The following is an 11453-nucleotide window of genomic DNA, read 5'->3' on the forward strand; positions in this document are numbered from 1 at the left end:
TTTGCCAAATGGAGGGTGAAGGAGAGCTTTGTATGTGTCTCTGTGTGTGGGGTAAAGGTGATCTAGAGTTTTTTCACCTCTAGTTTATCCACTCTCCGATGTTGTCTCATCAGGTATCCCGCACGCCGGCCTCTATGACGCCGCCTCTACCCTTTTTGAGCATCGGGGATTTGGGCCTGGTCCGGGATGAGCAGTTTGTTCTTTGCCCACCGACTCGTTGAAGTAGAAATCCTCATCCAAATCGAGGTTACTGATCACTGTTCTGATATCCAGGAGCATTATTTGGTAATAGGAAATGATGGCAGAAACATTATGTACAACAAAAAAAAACACACAAAATAGCGTAATTGGTCAGGAGCCCTTAAAACGGCTGCTATTCCCTCCAGCACCATTCTATATCATGACTCCAAGTCCCATTATAGTAAATGCAGAATGCCGTCAAGCCTGAGTTATCAAGAGCAAGTGATAACCCAAACAACATGCCCATTCTCATAAAAGTAGATAGCTATCTAACTTGCAAATTCATGTTAGTTATCAATATCTTTTGTCTGAGTTTAAATGAATTGGCTAGTTAGCTAGGAGGGATCTAAACATGTATGTGACCAATATTTTTATCTAGCTAGTTTGAGTTGAAACCACATCCTATCAAATCTTATTGTCAGGTGCAACGTTAGCTATAGAAATCTTCCTTTCTAGGACATTACACACTAGGGAGAGGCTATATATTTAGCTAGTTCCATCACAGTATCGTAGCTGGCTAGCTAGCTGCTCACCACACACCAGTCACAGCCATCATGTCGTACGTTTGTTGTATGTAATCCATTCCTTGCCATCTTGAGCAATATTATGAAAGCATTAGATGTTTGCACAAACTTTATGGAAGTCCATTTTCACTCCTATGCAGAGCAAGTGTGCATGCATTCCAGACTTGACAACATGTTCCCAACACATGGCAGCTGGGTGCGGACCACACCTTGTTGTCTTGGGGCTATTGGACAAATGTGGCCTGGTAAATAATCCATACCCAACCCATCCATACACGTCGTGACACACTCACTTACAAATCTCGTTTGGGACGAGACTGACATTATGACCAAAGTTATCCAATTACAGTATTTGGTCAATTTTGACACTATAATTAATGTTTCTGACTCAAATCTATGCCTTATAGGCCGTTTATAACCAGAAAAGTTGGTTCTAGGAGGCAGTTCCCCTTGAAAGGTGCAAAATGCAGAAATTGCTCTGCCATTTCCTGGTTGCTAAAATCCTGGTTCGCCTAATTTCAGTTTAAAACTAAACTTCCGAACGGGAAGCATAGAAATAGTGCACATAGAACAGATCTACCGCTTCTTAGACTTGCTTTCAATGAGAATGACTGACTAATAACACACATTTCTATGTGAATTTGGTTGGGTCACCCAAAAAGTTACATATTTGTCACGAACCTTGCCGAAGACGGTGCCTCTTCCTGTTTGGGCGGTGCTCGGCGGTCGTCGTCGCCGGCCTATTAGCTGCCATCGATTTCCTTTCCGTTTGTTTTTGGTTATTGGGTAATTGGGTACACCTGTTTTGTATTAGGGTTTGTTTGTATGGTATTTAAGGGCACTAGGCCTGCTGGGTATTTGTGCGGGCTTGTTTGTGTTACTCTGTGTTTGATGGTGTGAGTTATTTGTACATTTATTCTCCGGACTATTTTGTCCTGTTGTTTGGACCGGCAACCTATTATACGCCCTGTGTGTTGGCGTGACTGTTTTGTTGCACTGGGGAATACATTTGAAGGAAAGACTGAACCCTGCTCTCTGCGCCTGATTCCACCCACCACCACTCCTAATTGATCGTAACAATATTGCAGCTTTAAGTGTTCTTAAATGTGGCCACAAATAAAAGTTTAGGATGAGTCAACAGCATTATTTGGGTATGTGTTAACAGAATATGAAAAGTGAGATTTTCACTGGACAGTTACTTTAAAAGGACTTCTTATAAACTCATCACAGTGCATGTGATTTATAGAGCAAAACAAAGCAGCCCATTCACTCCCTGCTGACTATGTTACCACAGTAACATTATCAGAGTAAGATTTGAATAGACTTTGTATGCTATCCATTGAAAAGGGGATGATAGGATCATGCATTGTACTGTGTATCGTACAACATTTTTTTTTAGCACAGAGGCATAAAAAACTGTTTAACTATTTAAATGTTTAACAGTTGATAAGAACTGGAGAAAACCAGAGCCATCTAGTGGATTTGATGTATTACTGTGGCATGAACCCACTGTAGCCTACTACATATTTTCAGGATACAATGAGGTGAATCTTATTCTTTTTTTTTACTAGATACCATAAGAAAACGGAAAACATTTTATCACACATTTCCAGTATGCACTACTGTACATTACGTGCCTTGGTATGCAGCCCACCTCCAGTTAAATATGCACATTGTGATTTATTTCATTCATTCTCGCAGCCAACAAGAATGAATTAGGCAGAATGCAAAGTTATATGTAGACAATCCTTAAAAAACACAAGATACTACATCCGCTCACTGCTCTCTGACTGCAACCAATACTAAACCAAATGCTTTGCACTGTTGCCCTTACCCTAGCCCAGGGGTGACAAGGGGAGGATACTGGCCTGAAAACTACCTACCTACCATCCTGCCAGAGAAACCTAAACCGATACCTCCACTGACGACCCCGATCATGTATTGAGGGTGAAGGCCAATAGAGGGGCCTGCTGCCACACACAACATCTAAACATTATTCTGGAACAGTGCCTTTCCAAGGTGTGCAGATTTTGGGTCCAGCACAGCACCATAACATTTTCCTGCCTACCTGAAACTCCTTGCTCCAGCCAGCAGCTATGCCACACCCATGGATGTTAGTTTCATCTCCGCAATGAGTCTGGATCTGAGTACCTCCCCAACGATTTCTAGAACACATTCTAATCGTTCTGATTGGTCCCAGAAACCGATGGGGTTGGCCAGAGCCATGAGACACGTGGATAAAGCAGCGTTTTGAAAATGTATCATTGGCTTTGATACTCTGATTGATTAGAGATGATCCAATCAATGATGACTTTGTTTAGTATAACACCACATTTTAAAGTCAATACAAATGACTTCAATTAAGTATGTAGCGAACATAGAGCAGCAGAAGAATTCAGTTTGTCGTCAAGCCCTTGACAAGTTTACATTAGTTGAATCGAGTGTGTTGCTGTGCTAATTAATTGAGATTGAATGCACATTTTTTAGGTAATCTCTGAGGTCATGTTTGTAATTACAAATCTGCTGATGGAGTCCAGAGAGTTCTCATGAGAGCTGTTACGTGGATTGGAGACCACTGCTGGTCTGGACTGGAATCAAAAATGGACAAGTCTTGTTACTCCCTCTGCCTCTCAATAGTAGAAATTAATGTGTGGTCCTGTACAGACTATGGGCTACTTTCTCAGACAGAGATGAATCTATTGAGAACAATTTGATCCAGGACCAGGGTTCATCTGTGTCCAGGATGCATTGGGATTCATTGACTTTGGTCGGCCACTTTGGCAGAAAAAAAAGACCAACCAAAAGGCAGTTGCCTACGTGATCATAGAGTTGTAAGGGGATGGAGATGCTGACTATGCCACAACTCATAAGGATTGTTCCCAAACCGTCCCTTTGGGGCCCTTTCAGTAATCTGTTCTCAGTGGTTTGGAGCAGAGCGTATATTTACAAAACACTGTTAAAGGCTTTGGCTTGGGAGTGCTATGATGCAACTCTTTCACATGCTAAAAACAGAACAGAACCTGGCCCTTCAGGATCCTGTTACACTTAGGGCCACTGGCTAACAGGAGGACTGCGATGAAGCCCCCGAGAAACTGATAGCCGAGCATCTTCTTCATTGACCTGTAACTCCAGAAATAATTATTTAAACTGGTAAACACTCTAAATAGGCCTATTCAATAATGACTTCCATACAGTAACTAATCTCCACTAGAGCCATATACAGTATACAGTTAGGATCACCACTTTATTTTATGAATGTGAAATGTCAGAATAATAGGAGAGAGAATGATTTATTTCAGCATTTATTTCTGTCATCACATTCTCAGTGGGTCAGAAGTTTCCATACACTCAATTAGTATTTGGTAGCATTGCCTTTAAATTGTTTAACTTGGGTCAAACGTTTCGGGTAACCTTCCACGAGCTTCCCACAATAAGTTGGGTGAATTTTGGCCCAAATCTCCTGACAGAGCTGGTGTAACTGAGTCAGGTTTGTAGGCCTCCTTGCTCGCACATGCTTTTTCAGTTTGGCCCATACATTTTCTAAAGGTTTGAGGTCAGGGCTTTGTGATGGCCAATCAAATACCTTGACTTTGTTGTCCTTAAGCCATTTTGCCACAACATTGGAAATTTGCTTGGGGTCATTGTCCATTTGGAAGACACATTTGCGACCAAGCTTTAACTTTAACTGACTGATGTCTTGAGATGTTGCATCAATATATCCACAGAATTTTCTCTCCTCATGATGTCATCTAGTGAAGTGAAGTGCACTAGTCTCTCCTGCAGCAAAGCACCCCCACAACATGATGCTGCCACCCCCGCACTTCACGGTTGGGATGGTGTTCTTCGGCTTGCAAGCCTCCCCCTTTTTCCTCCAAACATAACGATGGTCATTATGGCCAAACAGTTCTATTTTTGTTTCATCAGACCAGAGGATACTTCTCCAAAAAGTATGATCTTTGTCCCCATGTGCCGTTGCAAACCGTAGTCTGGCTTTCTTATGGCGGTTTTGGAACAGTGGCTTCTTCCTTGCTGAGCAGCCTTTCAGGTTATGTTGATATAGGACTCATTTTACTGTGGATATAGATACTTTGTACCTGTTTCCTCCAGCATCTTCACAAGGTCCTTTGCTGTTGTTCTGGGATTGATTTGCACTTTTCGCACCAAAGTACGTTCCTCTCTAGGAGACAGAAGGCGTCTCCTTCCTGAGCGGTATGACAGCTGTGTGGTCCCATGGTGTTTATACTTGCGTACTGTTGTTTGTATAGATGAACGTGGTACCTTCAGGCGTTTGGAAATTACTCCCAAGGATGAACCAGACTTGTGGGGGTCTCCAATTTTTTTTCTGAGGTCTTGGCTGATTTCTTTTGATTTTCCCATGATGTCAAGCAAAAAGGCACTGAGTTTGAAGGTAGGCCTTGAAATACATCCACAGGTACACCTCCAAGTGACTCAAATGATGTCAATTAGCCTATCAGAAGCTTCTAAAGCCATGACATTTTCTGGAATTTTCCAAGCTGTTTAAAAGGCACAGTGAACTTCTGACCCACTGGATTTGTGATACAGTGAATTATAAGTGAAATAATCTGTCTGTAAACAATTGTTGGAAAAATGAAATTTGTGGAGTGGTTGACAAACTAGTTTTAATGACCCCAACCTAAGTGTATGTAAACTTCCGACTTCACCTGTATGTGTGTACAGTATCAGTGAAGAGTTTGGACACACCTACTCATTCCTGGGCTTTTCTTCATTTGTACTATTTTCTATATTGTAAGATAATAGTGAAGACATCAAAACTATGAAATTACACATATGGAATCATGTAGTAACCAAAAAAGTGTTAAACAAATCAAAAATGTAATGCTTTTCAATTAACAGGTGTGCCTTGTTAAAAGTTCATTTGTGGAATTTCTTTCCTTCTTAATATGTTTGTGCCAGTCAGTTGTGTTGTGACAAGGTAGGGGTGGTGTACAGAAGATTGCCCTATTTGGTAAAAGACCAAGTCCATATTATGGCAAGAACAGCTCAAATAAGCTGAGAAATGACAGTCCATCGTTACTTTATGACCAGAAGGTCAGTCAATCCGGAAAATTAACAACTTTTCAAAATGTGTAGTCGCAAAAACCATCAAGCGCTATGATGGAACTGGCACTCATGACCCAGAGTTACCTCTGCTGCAGAGGATACGTTCATTAGAGTTACCAGTCTCTGGTTGCAGCCCAAATAAATGCTTTACAGGGTTCAAGTAACATTTCAGAGGAGACTGCGAGAATCAGGCCTTCATGGTCGAAAGAAACCACTACTAAAGGGACACCAATAAGAAAGGGACTTACTTGGGCCAAGAAACACGAGCAATGAACATTAGACCGGTGGAAACCTGTCCTTTGGTCTGATGAGTCCATGTTTGAGATTCTTGGTTCAAACCGCTGTCTTTGTGAGATGCAGAGCAGGTGAACTCCACATGCAGTATGATCTCCACATGTGTGGTTCCCACCATGAAGCATGGAAGAGGAGTTGTGATGGTGTGGGGGTGCTATGCTGGTGACACTGTCTGATTTATTTAGAATTCAATGCACACTTAACCACAGCATTCTGCAGCGATACACCATCCCATCTGGTTTGGACTTAGTGGGACTATCATTTATTTTTCAACAGGACAACGACCCAAAACACACCTCCGGGCCATGTAAGGGCTATTTGACCAAGGAAAGTGATGGAGTGCTGCATCAGATAACCTCCACAATCACCCATCCTTAACCCAATTGAGATGGTTTGGGATGAGTTAGACCGCAGAGACAGGGCTCAGCATACATGGGAACATGTTTAAATGCATTCCTCATGAAGCTGGTTGAGAGAATGTCAAGAGTGTGCAAAGCTGTCATCAAGGCAAAGGGTGGCTACTTTCAAGAATCTCAAATATAAAATATATTTGGACTGGTTCGACACTTTTTTGGTTACTCCATGATTCCATATGTTATTTCATAGTTTTGATGTCTTCACTATTCTACAACGTAGAAAATAGTATGAATAAAGGAAAACCCTTAAATGAGTAGGTGTGTCCAAACCTTTGACTGGTACTGTATATATATTATACACACACAGTGCCTTTGGAAAGTTCAGACCCCTTTACTTTTTCCACCTTGTTACATTACAGCCTTATTCTAAAAGTGTTTAAATAGTTTTTTCCTCCTCATCAATCAACACAGAAATACTCCACACTGACAAAGCATTGTTTGTATTAAAATGTATTCAAAATAAAAATCTGAAATAACTTATTTACATATGTAAATGTATATTTACACTGTATACCCATCTAGTTATGGTCAGACTTTTGTGACCACTGATCTTAAAGGAATGGATATGTACAGCATACCCAACTGGTGCACCAAAATGTACTTTCCTCTATCCAGTCTATATTATATCATCAGTCGTCACAGACCAAAAGGAGATAACTAAAAATGTATATATTTTATTGGGACAGAGTCACAGGGAGAAGGTAGGATGGCAAAGGATCGAGAAGGTAGGATGTGTAGGATCGAATGAGTTTACCATTCCTCCGTGTCAGGCAGTCGCTTGTCAGTCCAGTCGTTGCTGATGAAACTAAAGCTTATTTTGTTTCCCATTCGGGGTGAACGTCAGGACAAGCTTTTAAAGTGGGTAAGGCTGGAAGCAACGGGCTCTAGTTGCTACTGTGGAGAGCTCGACTCTAGATGATAAGAGGCCTATAAAACAGACATTTGGATGAATGGATTCAAGTCCAAGTAATCACTAAATAACAGGTATAGTCATCCCTTTATTAATTAACAGATTGAGCTGACACTCATAAGACTGTAGACATAGTTGAGTGTAATAAGACACATTCACAAAAAGGTCAGAATGGAGAATGTCCAGAAAATGAGTGGGTATAACAGAAAGCTGCCATTGTGAAGGAATGTTCAGGTTTCGGAAATAGTTGTGTTGTGCTTTACAGAGATTCCTACAGAGATAAAGAGAAAACGTAAACAAAAATCAATCTTAAGTCCATCTGAATATTGCTCAAAGAAAATAATGGATTGAATGTGTAATACCATAAGCACACTAGATAGATGTGTGTGCATATGTAAAACAAACTTTGGCTATACATTTATACATTCTACCCAGAATTGTATATTCAATAACAGCAGCATTTGATCAAGTTCAGGCATTGCCATAAACCACAACAAACAGGATCTAAGACTCTCTGGCGAAAGATGCATTACTTGCAGACACTGCCTGCCCTCCAGGACATCTGCAGCACCCTGTGTCACAGGAAGGCCAAGAAGATCATCAAGGACCTCACCTGCCCGAGCCACGGCCTGTTCATCGCGCTACCATCTTGAAGGTGGAGATGGGGCCTCACCAGTGGCGCAGCGGTCTAAGGCACTGGAGTGCTTGATCCCAGGCTGTGATCCGTGCTTGATCCCAGGCTGTGTCGCAGCCGACAGCGACCTGGAGACCCATGAGGCGATGCACAATTGGCCAAGCGTTGTCCGAGTAAGGGAAGGTTTTGGCTGGCCGGGATGTCCTCGTCCCATGGCGCTCTAGCAACTCCTGTGGCGGGCCAGGCATGCCGACATGGTCTCCAGTTGAATGGTGTTTCCTCTGACACATTGGTGTGGCTGGCTTCCAGTTAAGCGAGCAGTGTGTCAATAAGCAGTGCGGCTTGGAAGGGTCGTGATTCGGAGGACGCATGGCTCTCGAACTTTGCCTCTCCCGAGTCCGTACGGGGGTTGCAGTGATGGGACAAGACTATAACTACTAATTGAATATCCCAAAATTGGGGAGAAAAAGGGAGAAAAAAAAAAGGTGGAGATAGTATAGCTGCTTCAAAACAGTTGAAAAACAGCTTCCATCTCCAGGCCATCAGACTGTTAAACTAGTTGGCCCTGAACCTTAGAGAATATTGCCCCATGTAAATAGAGTCATTGAAAAGTGGTCACTTTAATAATGTTTACATACTGTTTTTACACTTTATATGTATATACTGTATTCTAGTCATGGCTCATCCTATATAACTACTGCTGTACACACCTTTCCTATTCATATACTGTCCATTCTGTCCTTACACACCATTATATGTATATATATTTACATACTTCAGTGGAGGCTGCTGAGGGGAGGACAGCTCATAATATTGGCTGGAATGGAGTGAATGGAATGATATCAAACATAAACATAACCATGTTTTTTTCATACCATTCACTCTATTCCAGCCATTCTCATGAGCTGTCCTCCCCTCAGCAGCCTCCACTGATATACACTTTAAATATAGTGCATTCGGAAAGTATTCAGACCCCTTTGTTACGTTACATCCTTATCCTAAAATTGATTAAATGTTTTATTATCAATCTACACACAATATCCCATAATAACAAAGCAAAAAATATTTTTTTAAAGACATTTGCTAAAGTTTCTAAAAAAGGAAATAACACTTTTCCGTAAGTATTCAGACCATTTACTCATTTACTCATTTACTCAGTTGAAGCACGTTTGGCAGCGATTACAGCAAGTCTTCTTGGGTATGATGTTACAAGCTTGGCACATCTGTGTTTGGGGAGTTTCTCCCATTCTTCTCTGCAGAACCTCTCAAGCTCTGTCAGGTTGGATGGGGAGCGTTGCGGCCCAGCTATTTTCAGCTCTTTCCAGAGATGTTCGATAGGGTTCAAGCCGGGCTCTGGCTGGGCCACTCAAGGACTTGTTCGTAGGGATGGTGCCTGGGTTCCTCCAGACGTGACACTTGGCATACAGGCCAAAAAGTTCCATCTTGGTTTCATCAGAGCAGAGATTCTTGTTTCTCATGGTCTGAGAGTCCTTAAGGTGCCTTTTGGCAAACTCCAAGCGGGCTGTCATATGCCTTTAACTGAGGAGTGGCCTCCGTCTGGCCACTCTACCATAAAGGCCTGATTGGTAGAGGGCTGCAGAGATGGTTGGCCTTCTGGAAGCTTCTCCCATCTCCACAGAGGAACTTTGAAAGGGTGATCATTGGATTGTTGGTCACCTCCCTGACCAAGGCCCTTCTCCCCAAGTGCTCAGTTTGGCTGGGCAGCCAGCTCTAGGAAGTCTCAGTGTTTCAACACTTCTTCCATTTAAGAATGATGGAGGCAACTGTTTTCTTGGGGACCTTCAATGCTGCAGACATTTTTTGGTATCCTTCCCCAGATCTGTGCCTCGACACTATCCTGTCTAGGAGCTCTACAGACAATTCCTTCAATCTCATGGCTTGGTTTTTGCTCTGAAATGCACTGTCAACTGTGGGACTTTATATAGACAGGTGTGTGCCTTTCCAAATCATGTCCAATCAATTGAATTTACCACAGGTGGACTCCAATCAAGTTGTATAAACATCAAGGAAGATAAATGGAAACAATATGCACCTGAGCTCAATTTCGAGTCTCATAGCAAAGGGTCTGAATACTTACGTAAATAAGGTATCTGTTTTTTTTAAATAAATTCTTAAATTCTAAAAAAACGTTTTTGCTTCGTTGATGAGGGGGGGAAATTATTTAATACATTTTTGATTAAGGCTGTAACGTAACAAAATGTGGAAAAAGTAAAGGGGTCTGAATACTTTCACAAATGCACTGTACGTACATATTTAGATTCCGGTTTCTGACATTTCTTAATTATGTGTGTATTAATATTATTGCTAGGCATTACCGCACTGTTGGAGCAAGAAACACAAGCATTTCTCTGCACCTGCAATAACATCTGCAAATCTGTGTACGCGACCAATAAACTTTGATTTGGATATGAGAAAAGTTGAAAGTTACATTCATGTCTTGCACACTGTTACAAGATTATGTGTGTGTGTGTGTTGGAAACAGAGAGAAATTGAGAACGCTATTCATTTCTGGGTTGTAGACATAATTCCAGATGTCAATGTGCTGCCCTGAATGGAGTACTGCTATTAACTGCTGCTAATAGATTTTGAAAACATTACATTGGACTAGGATGAGTCTACTCTCTGTTTACACCGCTAAATTTGGAATGAAATACAAAACAGACTTGTTTCTACTGTACAGTACGTACAAATGATACATGCAAATTAACTTCTATATATACACTGTTGTGTATATTGTATACAAAGGTGCCTGATATAAATGCATTTACATTGTGGTAAAATACGCATTAATTGACAAGTATTATAAATAAATACAAATCGTATCCTTATTGGGTTAAACATACTCAAACACACACACCCATAATTACACAAATATTGTATATACAGTGGGGAGAACAAGTATTTGATACACTGCCAATTTTGCAGGTTTTCCTACTTACAAAGCATGTAGAGGTCTGTAAATTTGATCATAGGTACACTTTAACTGTGAGAGAAAATCAGAAAATCACAGAAAATCACATTGTATGATTTTTAAGTAATAATAATAATAGTAATAATAATAATAAGTAAGTGCCATTCAGAGGTTAATTGGGCAAGACAAAATATTTAAGTGCCTTAGAACAGGGTATGGTAGTAGGTGCCAGGCACACTGGTTTGTGTCAAGAACTGCAAACCTGCTGAGGTTTTCACGCTAAACAGTTTCTCGTGTATCAAGATTGGTCCACCACCCAAAGAACATCCAGCTAATTTGACAACAGTGGGAAGCATTGGAGTCAATATGGGCCAGCATCCATGTGGAATGCTTTATACAACTTGTAGAGTCTATGCCCTGA

The sequence above is a fragment of the Oncorhynchus kisutch genome, linkage group LG8 (assembly GCF_002021735.2).
Source record: "Oncorhynchus kisutch isolate 150728-3 linkage group LG8, Okis_V2, whole genome shotgun sequence".
NCBI classification, from domain to species: domain Eukaryota; kingdom Metazoa; phylum Chordata; class Actinopteri; order Salmoniformes; family Salmonidae; genus Oncorhynchus; species Oncorhynchus kisutch.